The following is a 15471-nucleotide window of genomic DNA, read 5'->3' as shown; positions in this document are numbered from 1 at the left end:
ATATATATATATATATATCAGAGGGGATTAAAAAATATTAAAAGATTTTTTATATAGAGATTTATCAAGAGATAAGAAGCTCAACATGCGGTGGTAGAGCATAAACAAATATCTGTAATCTAGTCCCGTTCTTTGTTGAATAGAAGCATTAGGCTTCGAAATTCCTAGATATAAAGAGCATTTATAGCCCCTCTTCCAGTTGATATTTTTTTTCCTTATTGAACAGATAAATTCATATAGATCTATTTTTATTTTATGTTGTCTATAACTTTATGCACACACACACACACACACATATATATATATATGGTTATTTTATTTGTGTGAAAAAATTAATATTGATTATAAAAAATATATCTACTAGTTGAGAAAAACATATAACAATAATTATGCATATAAAAAGTTCAAACTAATATTTTTATATAGATTTTGAAATCAAATAAAAACATATTTCAAATTAAAAGCATTAGCTTTAAAAATAAAAGTATATATGATGTGTAGTTAGGTAAATATAAGCTGAATACAGACAGATAGATAGATAGATAGATAGATAGATAGATAGATAGATAGATAGATGGAAAGTGAAAAAAGGATACCCAGATAGCCAGTTCAATATAAACTGACTAAGATATAGAAATAGATAGAAAAGAAAAACGATATGAGACTTTGCAAGTAAGATATGGACCAAATTACATAGATAGAAAATGAGATTATAAAACTTAGACAGATAAATAGAATAATATATACAATTAATATCGTAAGATAAGAAACAACTTAGAAAAGAAAAGAAGATCGATATAAGACTTAGCTAATGTGATAATGAACCGACATAGAAAAGAAAAACATAAAACTTAGACAGCTAGTAAGACATTAACCGACTTACATAGAAAACAAGAACAAAGTAGATAGTAAAATATGAACTAACTTTGATATAACAGAACAATTCACAAACTATCTAATAAATTCTGAACAAACTAAGATAAATGAATAAGAAGATTTATATAGCTTGTTAGTTTGATATAAAAAGGCTAAGTACATAGAAATTTTCAGTGTCTTTGACGATTTTGAACATCAAAAACTTGTTTCAGTTTTACAAAATGACCAATTGAGCTCAAACAGAATGATAAAATATAACAAATTTTTCATAAAAATTTTTCTATACAAACTTTATTTGAAAAAAAAAAATAGCGACATACAACTTAATTTTGATAATAGTTTAAAACTAATACTTTAATCTTATGTAGTATATATATTAATTTATATTTATTTATATGGTTTGATAATTATAGTAGTAGCATACAATATATTAAAATATTATTATTCCTAATTATTATTTATAAAAAGAAAACTATTGTTTTATATGATGAAATATGTAAGTACATAATAATAATATTGACAATACCCAGTGTTGCATTTGAAGCAATAATTATATGTGCAAATGTTTAGGACATTAGTATGTGAGATATTTCTTAATTTTCGTTTGTAATTCAATTTACATCTTTGTTTCAGTACCTTTTTTTTGATTTGTTTGAAAAATGTCAAACTAACTTTATCTAATAGATAAGCATTAGATATGTAATGACATTGTCAAAAACATGCGAAAAAATGCTCAAAAATATAATTTAAACAATGAAAAGGTTCATTGTATTTAGAAGGAGTTTCTTACAGGAAAATTATTTGTCATCTGATTTGTATTTCAATTGAATTTAATTGTAGAGCAATTATATATTAATCTACTTTGAAAACCTTGGCTTTCTTTACATTAAGTGCAGCAATAGATAGCAAAGCTATCAAATAATTATCTGCACTTAATATTTAGGCTTTGAGCAATTTTTTTTTTTTTTTTTTCAAAAAATAGTTTCTTTGATCTATAAGTTACTGAGTTTTAGATATACTGAAAATATTTTTATTTTATTATTTTTATAGGGGAATTATTTGTACTTACTTTATAAACTATGTAAGGAAGTTGATTCTACAAATTATTGGGTAATTATATTTACTTTTGGAGATGTAAAAGTTACTTGGTAATTAATTTTATTTAATTTGTAAGCAATGGGTAAATATATTTGAAGAGTTGCTTTTAAATTTACAAGCTATATGGACTCATTCTTTATTAAAAATTAGGTTAATTTGATATGTTTCTTTATGGATTTTAGACATTTTTGATAATTATTTTCCTCGGTTTGTATGTATTTGCATATATTTGTAAATGTTCCTTCTTTTTGTTTAATAGATACAGATTAATTACTTTTTAATTGTTAACAATGCATGCGTTTAATATAACAACTCCTTTATTTCTAAAAAGTAAGAGGGTAATTATTTTTTGCTTGATTTGTAAATATTGAAAGACATTTTATATATTGGGCAATTAGTTTTATTTGACTTTAAATATTAGATTAATTTAATAATGAGATTTAAAAACATTTATAAATAAGTGGGTAATTATTTTTATTTGATTATAAATATTGATTTAGTAAATGGATTGTTTAAAGCTAGAAATAAGTTGGTAATTATTATTTGATTTTAAATATTGAATTGATTTAGTGAAGGGATTTTTTAAAATCTAGAAATAAGTAGGTAATTATTTTTACTTGGTTTTAAATATTGAATTTAAAATCTCTTGATTTATTTAATTCGTAAATATTGAATTTAAAGAGCGTTTTCAATCTAGAACTTACTGGGTAATTATTTTTGCTTGATCCTTTTAGTAGTGAACATAATTATATAAAGAAGTTTCTTGGGTTTTATAGTTATCAAATTACTTAATTTGTTACTACTGAGATTATTTATATAAAGTATTTTCCCTTAAATCTGGAAAATGTCATTGGAGCATTATTTTCTTTTCCCTAGTATAAAAGGATTTTTTACATATAGAAATAATTACAAATTGATCTCTAAATTTGAACCATATTTATATGAGGAAGGTTTTTGGATTTATTTATTTCACTGTTATAACTTTATTTTGTAAATGTTAATATTATTTGTACAAAGATTTGTTGAAGCAGCAGTTACTGGGTAATTGTATTTATTGATTTGCGAATGATATATTAATTTTTTTTCATGCCATAGAACCAAAACTTAGAGAACTTTGGTTCCTAAGGCAATATCATTCATTATATAGAGAAATATTATACTTATATATATATTTATACATATACTTATATATCAATTTATGTTTGATCAATTAGTAGTTTTACTGTTTATTTATATCTGTCTTAATTTCCGAGAGACATCGTTTCCTACACAGAAAACAGTATTTTTAGGGATATCTGTTTTCACAGGGAAATATGAGAATAAGTTTATCATGGATAATGTGTTTAGCTAAGAAAGCAGTTTCCCTATGTAAAGAGTTCAGCTTAGAAAACAGTTTCTTTATGTAATAATAGTTAAATGTCAAGAAGGCAGTTTTCTCCATTTAATAATAGTTCAGTAAAGAAAGTAGTTTTTATATATAACAATAGTCTAGTCCCTATCCGTAATAATAGTTAAATAAAGCAGCTTTCTTATGTATTAAAAGTTCAGTCAATAAAGCAGTTTTCCAATGCAACAAAATTTCAGTCCCTCTCTGTAAAAATAGTTCAATAAAGCGGTTTTCTTATGTAACAAAAGTTCAGGGAATAAAGCAGTTTCCCTACGTACTAATAGTAAGATTAAGAACACAGTTTTCCAATGTAATAATAATCCGGTCACAATAAAAGTTGTTAATAAAGCAGTTTTTGTATGTACTGAAAACTGTTCACACATTTAATAATAGATCAGTTCCTATTTACTTGCCTTGAGATGAATGCCAAGTAAGATACAAGGTTGTATTTTTAATGTAAGGAAAATGTAAAAAAAAAAAAAAAAGAAAGAAATTGTCCCAGTCAAGAAGGTGCCTAGCCTGAACATTAAAGAAACTGGTTCAATTAGTTAATAATAGAATCAATCATGAGAATATTTTCTCACATTTAGTTAATATATTGCTTTTGGGCAAGCCTGCTTTTTAATTTAGTTAGTTTTTAATCTGTTTGAGTGTACACAATTCAATGTTTTTATTTTTGTTTTCCTGATTCAAGGATTTCATGCGGAACTGCGGTCTTAAATTATCTTGTAAATAAAACACTTCCTTTATTTTATTTTTATCAAAATCACAATCAATAACAATAAATATCATTCAAATTATGTTTTCTGATTTGAGCCAACGTTTTTCTAATGTTTCCCTGATTGAATTTAAAGATGAGCAACCCTGCCTGTGAGATTGTACATAAAACGAAAAAGAAAATTTGATTCGATTTTTCTAAAGTAATTTTAGAATTCTAGCCATCCTGATAGGACAATATATATATATATATATATATATATATATGTGTGTGTGTGTGTGTGTGTGTGTGTGTGTATGAATATATGTATGTTTATGTATATTTTTTACTGTAATGGGACAATTAATTAAAAAATTTTTTGTCCATATAAACGTGTATATATATTTATTAAATGCTTTTCTGAACAGAAGTTTTTTTTGTTCATAAACTGTTTATTTTTTTGTGTTTTTATTGTTGCAAGAAATGAAAAACAAATTGGAATTTTGTATTATTTAAATGCTTGGTTTGAATTAAAATATTTCCAAAACAATTGTAAATTGATGTGTCATTTTCGAATTAATTTAAAAGATTAGACCATATATAATCAGGCATTTGAAAATCTCTGTCACATTTGGAAATTTTTCTATCTTGAGAATCGTTTCTAAACACTCGATTTTAAGTGCATTCTTTTTCTACTATGGGATAATATTTTTTACTGTAATAGACTTGGATTGTAAAAAACAATATACGTTGTAATATATTCAGTTGTAGAATTATGTATAGCAGAAGTTAATATGTAAATATACATAAATGGGTAGAAAAGAAATAAATGAGTGTTATTTCTCAAAAAATGTATTGGTGAATTATTTCCATATAGAACTCTTCAGTAATGGAGTACGATTTGTTTACTGATTTGTGGTCCCATTGTGTTTGGTTGTCCTAGCCTGCTATGTAATCAACTTGAAAATTTGTAGTTTTAAAAAAGAAAAATCTTGGTCTCATCAAACCTTTAATGGAAATTGTGGAAGAAAGACATTTGGGTAGATAATCTCAAAGTTATTTTTGTTGTTGCTTTTTTTTTTTTTCCTTTTTTTTTCACTTTTCACATTGTTCTTGCTTAAGTTTTGCAAGGTTGCTGGCCATGGAATTGGTTAGACGGTGCCAGCATGTGCCGTTCCTGAATTTACAATTTCTCTCTCTTACGCTTCATCTTTTTGAAGGGAAGTTTTTTTTTGTTTCTTTGTCGGAAAAACTGAAAAGAAAAAGAAAAGAATAGTGTTCACAAATGATAACAAATAATGTAACAATGAAGCATGTGTATGTGTGTGTATATCTATGTATCATGTGTGTATGTGTATGTGTGTATATCTGAACACTACCACATATGATGTAACAGGTAACATGAAGGGCAAATGGGACAAAAAGTGATGGGAAAAGGGCAAACACAAAACATCATTGGAATAAAGATCATGAGTTCGATCCTTGTACAGAGCAGTATTTTTTTCATTTTTCCTTTCAATCCTGACTCCAGAGAAATGACAGAGCAATGATTAGATGGATATGGAACAATAAAGCCACACCAGATGCAAAGCAGTGGATCAAGTATTCTATTTGAGAAATCTCAAAAATTGATGTCCTAATAAGGAAAAAACATCTGTGCTGGTTTGGGTATGTTGTAAGAAGCAAGGTGCAGATACCAAAGACTGGACAGTAAAAAGAAAGGCGGGCGCCTGAAGAAGATATAGAAACAAACCATCAAGCAAAACCATAAACAGTAAATATAAACAGGCAAAACCATAAACAGAAAATGACCAGAATCAATCTCCACAATCGTCATCACTGGAAACGTAGCATAAAAAAAAAATGTAACATGCGGCCGCAGCTGAGATTGAACTCATTACACGAGTTTGTAGTGTAACTCCAATCTTGTCCATAGCTGTATATTTGATGCTTCGCTAGGGCTATGAAGGGTATTTTTTATTGTGACACCATCACTAGACGGGTTGCCTACCAGGGTGTAGCAGAATTAGCAGTAACCAAATGAGAAATAGAGAGCTTACCTCGGATACATCTGTTTTGGGCTGAGCGAAAGAGAGAGTTCCAAGATGGTGTCCATGGGCTTTTATTAGCGTTTACCCAATGTAATTATCGTTGAATCACGTCTGCTCTCGTGCGATTATGCAAATATGTCGTTCCCGGACGCTATAAAGGCAGGACACTGGAAAGGAGAGGGAGCGTTCTGCAGATTGTGTGTAGGTGATTCTGGCGAGTAGATTGTGCTTGTTATGACCCATGTGTCTGCGAGAAGCAAGTTTTTATTCCGTCTGTTTTTAGTTGTATTTTTGTTTTGTTTGTTTTGCCTACTACATTTTTGTTTCAAGCTATTTCGGCACGACTATGGCGAAGGTGTGGATAAGCAGCGATATTATCAAGCCGTTTTCTGGAGAGGAAGACGTTGTAGCGTGGCTGAAAAAAGTGAGACTTGTCGCACAACTTCAGCAGGTGGATGATGTAGCGAGTCTGCTACCTTTATATCTGGAAGGTGATGCACTGGCCCTCTACATGGAAATGGAGGAGGACGATCAAAGAGAAATAGACCAGATTGAGGCCCGATTAAAGGAGGCATTTACCGACGACGCGTTTGCAGCATACAGAAAAATAACTATGGTTAGATGGGCTGGCGAATGTGTGGATGTTTACGCCAACAAAATCAGGCAGTTGGTTGGATTGGTCAGATTCACAGGAGATGGCTTAGAGAGACTCACAAAATTGATTTTCGTCACTGGGTTCCCTGACGCTATCTCAATTGCTCTTCAATAGGTGCCGAACATCAAAGTCCTGACCATGGGGGAACTAATGTCGAGAGCAAGAATTTTGACGACGACTGGGGAACACAATCAGGACGTGGTTGCGGCCACACGCTCACCTAACAACCACAGGGCCCAGAATATTCCTGTTAGTGTGACCTGTTTCAAGTGCAATATGAAAGGCCACTTTACAAAGGACTGTCGAAAACGTGGAACACGGTGTTACCGTTGTGGTGAGAGTGGACACTGGGCTCGGAATTGCTCGGGAAACGAGCACGGGGAGGATGCATAAGTGCCAGTCTCCTTCCCCACCAAGATGCGAACACGACGCTCCCGGTGATAAGAATCCACGTTGACAGGACGCAATGTTTGGCGCTTATTGATACAGGATGCTCTAGGACTATTTTACATGCAGACCGGTGTCGGTCTTGGAGAAAAACGAACGTAGATGTCAAAACGATTGGTGGAATGTCCCATGCGTGCTGCGGTGTTGGAGCGGCCTCTGTGTCCACTGACGAAGGTGTGTGTGCCAAAATCGATGTGTTGGTGGTGCGTGGCAAACCGCTGGGGTGTGACTTACTTCTAGGGATCGACGCCATAAAAGCTCTGGGCGGTGTCGTTGTCACCCTACAGGATCAGTGCGGCTGGACGACAGGAAAAATATTAAATGCGCAGCCATTTCTATTAATGAACCAGATTTAACCGCCAACTTTGATCATCCAAACCGAACGTGGACCGCATCGTGGAAGTGGTCTGAGGACCACCCCCCTAAAAGACTACACAATCGAGTGTCAGAATACCCAGTGCCGGCAGAAATCCGTGAAGAATACACGCAGGAGCTCCGCACCTGGATAGATAATGGTTGGCTCATGCCGTACCCAGAGGATAAATTGGGACCTCCCAAAGGCCTAATTCCCCTGATGGCTGTGATGCAGCAGAACAAAGCCAAAGTACGCCCGGTAATGGAATACCGGGAGGTAAATCATTACGTAGACGCGTTTACGGCCAACGCAGATGTTTGTGCGGCTAAGCTGCGCGAATGGAGACAAAAAGGTGCTAACGTGTCTCTACTGAACCTCAGGAGAGCATACCTACAAATCCGGGTCCATGAGACACTGTGGCCATACCAGAATGTGGAAATCGATGGGAAGAAATATTGCCTGACCCGTCTGGGATTCGGTTTGAATGTGGCGCCCCTGATCATGAGAGCAATTGTTAGCGGAGGATTGTCTCAGGAAGAAGTTGTAAGCTGCGCAGCATCTGCTTACATCGATGACATTTTTGTCAATGAGGACATGGTGCCCACGACCCATGTAAGCGCAGTTCGGGTTGGAGTGCAAGAACCCGGAGCGGTTGAAGGACGGTGCACGAGTGCTGGGATTGGCGGTCTGGATGGAACACAGTGAACTACGGTGGAAGCGAAGAAATGCAATTCCAGAGGCTCCCAGCATTGTTACGCGACGAACAATGTTTTCCCTGTGTGGTCGACTTGTCAGGCACTTTCCAGTGTGCGGTTGGTTTCGTGTGGCTTGTGGAATACTTAGAAGGAGAGTAAGTTCGGTAACGAAGGGCTGGGATGATGAAGCAAGGGACGCCGTACTGCATCGTATGATGTTCGAAACCTTGGAATCTGTGCAGCGGAACGATCCAGTTCGGGGAAATTGGTGTGTGGATGGCAAAGAGCTGAATGTATGGGTCGATGCTAGCTCCCTAGCAATTGGTGCAGCCTTGGAGATGCGCGAAACTGTTGGAGGATGCATGTTGGCTGCGACCTGAAGGTGACTCTCAACATATCAACTTAGCCGAGCTGGATGCCATATTGAAAGGTATCAGTTTGGCTCTACAGTGGCAGAGCAAAGTGCTACACATAAAGATAGATTCTGTCTGCGTATACCATTGGGTCTTGGACACGCTAACTGGAAAGGCACGAGTGCGCACCAAAGCAGCAAGTGAGATGCTTATTAGGAAGCGTCTAAGCACTCTAAAGGAGCTCGTGAAAGAGTACGGGCTGACAGTGGACGTGACGCTGGTTCCATCAGCACGAAACATTGCTGTACGAGAGACCCATCTACTTTCGAGAGATGGATAGAACACACCAGTTTCCCAACCTCGTATTTTTACCTTGCCTTCCCAAATGGTCACCCATCTGGTACTGGCCAGGCTCGATATTGCTTAACTTCAGTGATCTGGCAAGAACCAGTGTATAAATGTGATTTTGCCGTATTAACATAAATAGCATGAAAACCGTGAGACAGTGTCGAACGTGTTACGAAAGGGACATAGATGATAAACCGTGATAGTGAATGAGTAAGTGAATCACACCAAAATATAAATTCCATTAAACAACATCCAAGAAGAAAGTGAGCTGAGGCTGACTACAAATAGATTAGACCATAAACCTCTGTAATAATAATATTAATGACATATTATGAAGGTCGTGGTTAGACACCCCCCCCCTCCTAATTGTGGGCAAACTGTTGGGTATGGCTGGTGATCCGTAATGTCGAAGAATGTTGATTGAACAGTTTGTACTTCATATGACTTGCAATACTTTGGCTTTGATTTGTGCTAGACAGTGTCAGAGTGGCTCAATCTAAATAATTGACTGATCATATCAAGCTTAGCATAAACAAAATAAATATTTAAAGTATAAAGTCATCTGCACAATCTGCTGAGCAATCTCGAATCTTTATTCATTTATGAGTTCTTCAAAGAAATGGTCAAGTGTCTGTTAGTTTCATGAGATTATAGTTTGGATATGACTGCATGGCACCAAATCTTTATACAAAAATTTAAGTGATGCTAAACTAGGAACAGATGCACTGAATCATTCTTAAACTGCGAATACTGCTTGCATAATGTTGACATATCAAAGGAAGTGAATTTACCTCTGGACGTGTAATCTCCTCCACCACCCAATCTAATCTAGTTTGTAGTGTCACTTTCGTTGTCCTAGAATTAAGGTTGAGTTGTTGATTATAATTGGCAATGAAGGACCTAATAACTTTCTTAAGGGAATCCCACCACCTACACCCAATTATAGCCCCGTCAGTTCCAGCTATATGGTAAGTAAAAGCTGTTCTGGGAAGTCTGACAACTCAAATAATGAGGTGTTGAACTTCCAGTACCCAGCCATTCTAGGTTTATGGCTATTTAAGTTTATGTGCACCTGGACAATCCTATGAAAACTTGGACAATCTAAAAATCTTACGTCAACTCTCCTTATTAAAAACTAATCGATGTAACTCAAGAGTTGCAGTGAATTGGAGTCCAAGTCCATACTATATCAGAGGATTTTTCATTCCAGAATTTATCAACAAGATCAAACTTTTCAATAAAGTCTCCAAATAGTTTTACAGCTCCGATCGTGCTAGAATCCATAGAAGAATTTACCCTGCAGTCTAAATTGGGAGCCAGGACTGTGTTCCAGTTTCAATAAAATAATCTGGCAAGACATATTCATGAAGGGCTCAATCCACTGAAAAAAGGTAACCCTCTCAATTTAGTCATTGGGCTTACAAACCCCAATAACTCGAAATGACACATTATTATGGTAAGATCCAGCATGCACAGCCTTCCCTCTGGATCTGCAAATACTGGGTCACATGATGCATTCAAAGTGTGGTTTAGTGAGCATCAAAATATGCTAAATAAATACAAAATATGCTAAATAAATACAAAATATGTTAAATAAATACAAAATATGCTAAATAGAGCTGAAAGTCTCCAGACAGCACATGTGATAATCACTTGTAATAAAGTTCATCTCTTGTATAGAACAGATATGCCAAGGCATTAAGGGTCACGTGCAACTCGGAATTTATGAGAGGGGTCTCTCAATATTGGGCATTCAAAATAGCTCATTTGAGTGCCATTATAAAGTTGGGTATCATGAACATGACCGATTTTAAGACACTAGCGGCTGCCCCTAAATAATTCTATCCCATTTCAGTGGTAATGAGTAGGGCTGTGAAAACAGAATATTCTTTTTATTGTTTTGATTCTCGAGTAAATATCTGTTAATATCTTACATGTTTTTATTTAGAGTGATGTGTGGTTCTCAGTGGATTAACTGAGTCTAACTGTGTTGGATATATACTTGAGAGTCAAAACAATGAAAAGAATATGCTGTTGTCAGAGCCCTAGTAATGAGACTGTCTAGGGACACATTCCTGATAGCTAAGGGGAGCGTTAATTTAATTGCTCTATAAAATGATGGGTGCATCTTAACTTGGATCCTCCTAGCATACAGTTTTTTTTATTCAATTAACTGTTTATCATTAAAGAATGCAAGTGAAGGTGTTATTCTACAGGGCGTGTTTGCCTCATCATAATCCACACGCCTTTCAACTCCTCCTAATTAGAAGTCTTTTTGCATTTGAGAAGTTTTCAGGGTTGGCAATGTCATGTTTGTTCACCGTCTTCATAGTTTAGATGTAACTGTATTTATTGTGTCTGGGTGAGTCCATTTATTCCTGAAATGGGTAGACCAGCTTATGCCATAATGCTGCGTGTTGAGATTGTGCACACACATGCAGGGCAGGGCAGACTGAGGCTAAAGGCACCGAGTGATGGGGTAAATCTGTCAAAACTGATGTCGCTGGATGTGAATAGGACAAGTAGTTGATCTCACAGCTGTTGGGGTTGAAACACCTGTGAGAGAACAGGTCGATATAAACAAGCAAGGCAGAAGAGAATTGAGTCAGTTAAACTCGGTTATATTACAATAACATTGAGAAGCCCAGATCTCTATGTATGTACTAAAGGAACAAGACATAATACAATTGAAGCAAATACTGAAAAAAATGTAGAAAGAAACTTGAGGCAAATCCTTTTTAGATATTATTTTTTTTATTATTATTTATTGGAATCCTTTGAGATGAATAATTTGTATATTTATTCATTTATTTGTGAACTGTTATCCTCATTTTCACAGTTGTTGTTGTTTCACCATGAAGGCCAGAGGAATAGTTGGTTGAAACCTGGTGAAACAACAACTATGGGGTGAAGATAACAGTCCGCAAATAAATAAATAAATCTTTTTTTTTTTTTTACACATTTTTGCCATTGAGACATAAAGTGTTACTGTTATTAGGGATCAGACTTATGGTGGGACATCCTCAATGGAGAGTTATACAACAAGTTGTTTGTTCACATTACACTTAAATTTCTACATGTTGGTACAATCTAGGAAACATGGAACGGGGAAGAAAATCCAAAGACGAGCTGTAGGAGAAAAGAAAATATTAGAGCAGAAAATCTTTGAGAATCTAAGAACCTTAACAAAGAAGATGTGAGATCTTGCTGCAAGTCAGATGTGTCCGAGTTTTCTCGTTGAGAGGGTACAAGTGAAATAAGTTCATCGGAGCATGTTCTGCGGAAGTACTTGTAAAATAAGCTTGTAGATGCAACATTACAGTGATGAGACAGGGGCTGAAGCTTGGTAGACTGTGGTGCCTATTAGTTTAGAGAACGAGATGTGGTAGCATATATTCTCACTTATCATTTACTGAGAATACCAAATAAAATCAGCGTTTAGTACATCATGGTGAGAGTGGAACAGTTTTTTTTTTCAAATCATTTCTGATTTTACAAATGTCCAAGATATGGACATCATGAAGACATGCACAGAGGACATAAAATATTTGGGACAGTGTAAAAGGAATGTACCTATTAGTGTTGGGACGATTAATCGGAATCAGGAATTGTATTGGAATTGGGAATTTAATACGGAATCAGGAATTGTATCGGAATCAGGAAAAAATATTGAAATCGTCCCATCAGTTATCCTTTCAAGTGTCCAAATTGTGGAGTATTAGTGTTGGGACGATTAATTGGAATCGAGAATTGTATTGGAATCAGGAATTTAATACGGAATCAGAAATTGTACCGGAATCAGGAAAAAAAATATTGAAATCGTCCCATCAGTTATCCTTTCAAGTGTCCAAATTGTGGAGTATTAGTGTTGGGACGATTAATCGGAATCGGGAATTGTATTGGAATCAGGAATTTAATACGGAATCAGAAATTGTACCGGAATCAGGAAAAAAATATTGAAATCGTCCCATCAGTTATCCTTTCAAGTGTCCAAATTGTGGAGTATTAGTGTTGGGACGATTAATCGGAATCGGGAATTGTATTGGAATCAGGAATTTAATACGGAATCAGAAATTGTATCGGAATCAGGAAAAAATATTGAAATCGTCCCATCAGTTATCCTTTCAAGTGTCCAAATTGTGGAGATGGCCATCACGACATTTCAAAGTTTCCAGAAAGGACAAGAAAATCTTTCAAATCAAACATGCAAAAAGTATCCGATATCAAGAGGTACAAAAGATTATAAAATCAAATTCTAACAATAAAGCGTCTTTCTAGATAATCCAAGGAGGACCCAGCACCACAACCAGAAAAATAAATATAAAGAAATTATAAAAAATACAATTAAATATAAAGAAATTATAAAAAATACAATTAGAGCCAAAGAAGGAATAATAATCCTCACTAGAAAACACCTACAGAAAACAATCCTCATAACAATTGAACCTCTTTGTAGATTAAACCATAAAGGCACATCTATATCTCCAACTCAGCATAAACATTATGTCAACACACAACTCAATATAAACATCATGTTAACACACAACTGAATATAATCATGTCAACACATAACTCAACATAAACATTATGTCAACACAAAACTTAACATAAAAAGTTAGTAAATAAATCACAAAGATCTCACAAGACAAACTTCTGAAAAGTGGTGCCCATAGTCTCAGTTTTGCTATGCGATATACGTAGCACTTGTTTCTGAATTTTTGAACTTGATTAATTATTTAAACTATTTGGATTATTTGGATTATTGGACTACTGTTCACATCTTGATTGCCATTTTCACAACGATTCGGCCAATGTAACTCCTGGCTTTCTTCAGGTGTATTTTGTCCGACTTAGGAACTTTTTTGTCAAACTCAGGAATCAACACAGAATTTCGAACGGAACCCTTTCTTTAATCACAGGTGTAGCATGCTCTCATTCCATCAGCCATGTCTAGGTAGAAGTCCTAAGTGATTTGCAATTGTATTTTGAATGTTGGCAACATTGGGGATTGAACCTTCGACCTCCAACTGAATGTTACAAAGTACTTTATCCACTGTACCACAGATTGTGGACAAGTCTATTTTTTTTTGCTTTTAGAATTACAATCTTAGTACTTATCCCTATATATCACTATTTATTAATATATATATATATAAATATATATATATATATATATATATATTATTTGCTATAATAATTATTAAATACCTACAGGCACTAGTGTTTCATCCTTTCGGGAATCATCAGTGCAGGGTGTCACGATTAACGCCAGTCAAGAGACTTGAACCCTGGCAATAAAAGTTATGTCTGACTTCATTAGCAAGGACCCGAACCACTAGGCTACTGCAAACTGTGAGAGATACAAGTTGAAGTTAAACATTTATTCTTATTAAATGCTTTTAGCGTCAGTCAGAGTGATCTTATCATTAAATGACGATCTGCGCATATTAGCTAAGTTGACCAACTTTATTTCAACTGAAAGTGCTCAACAATAAGAAACAAGTTTGTTAAAGGGGCTGGCATTATTATTTAATATAATAATTATTAAATACCTACAGACACTAGTGTTTCAACCTTTCGGGAATCATCAGTGCAGGGTGTCACGATTAACGCCAGTCAAGCATATGTATATATATACTGTTTATATATATATACATTAAATAACGTAATTTTATTAATGTAAACAAATTTACATCGTTGCGAGACTGGACATGCTGATATTTCAAACAAATGGTCAATAAAACCAGAAGTCTTCATCATGCGACTTAATAAATAGTTACTTTCCACAGAACAAACCGGTAACCTTATTAAATTCATTAGTTATCACTCTTGAATACCTTGAACCTTAAATAATAGAAAATCCAGTATTCATAGTAAGTGTATTCTCTATTATTTAACACATATGCGCTTCTGTATCAGACATCTAAACTTTATACTTCACCAACATCTGAAGACATACCAAGCATTACATGGTCCCCCGTAAGTGCACAGTGAACGAGGCATAAAAAAATGACTGAGTTCAGCATCACCCCCACCCCCATTAAGCCCCAAAAGTCCCCAGGGTACGCAAATCCTGGTGAAAATGAACAAATGGTACAGTTTTAGGCCTCAACATATGTAAATTTGAGTTCTGCACCATGCATAAAAAAAAGAAATGACTAAGTCCATCATTTGCCCCACCCCACCCCATTTAGCCCCAAAGTCCCCAAGGCCTTAGTATATTTAAATCTGAATTTAGCACCATACAAAACTGATAAATAGACATACACAGAAAATTTTGGACAAATATGATAAAATAGTCCCAAAAATGGAGTGGTTTTATTAGCCCTAAAAGAGCCCTTGGGGCACACCCAAGAGTTTTCACAAAGTATAGATAAACAAAATTATATAGAAATCAGTTAATTACGACTTTTTAGAAAGTTTTATAAAAATCCAAGGCATCATTTTTTTTTTAATAAGCACAAAAGTGTCAATTTTAGCTATTATAACCTGAAAGGCACCTCTCTGGG

The 15471-nt window shown here is 34.4% G+C and overlaps 1 long non-coding RNA gene across 1 annotated transcript in view; it reads right to left on the bottom strand.

Annotated features, from left to right (window-relative positions):
* Positions 1–4509: 4509 nt before the first annotated feature.
* Positions 4510–15471, bottom strand: part of LOC145242072 (uncharacterized) — a 45305-nt gene continuing 34343 nt past the window's right edge. The window contains exon 2 of the long non-coding RNA XR_013862651.1: positions 4510–5310. This is a non-coding gene — a long non-coding RNA (uncharacterized LOC145242072). The remainder of the gene's footprint in view (positions 5311–15471) is intronic.

This window comes from Euprymna scolopes, chromosome 21, assembly GCF_053919585.1.
Source record: "Euprymna scolopes isolate OS-2025 chromosome 21, ASM5391958v1, whole genome shotgun sequence".
Taxonomy (NCBI): Eukaryota; Metazoa; Mollusca; class Cephalopoda; order Sepiida; family Sepiolidae; genus Euprymna; species Euprymna scolopes.
This window is presented reverse-complemented; position numbering and strand designations above follow the sequence as displayed.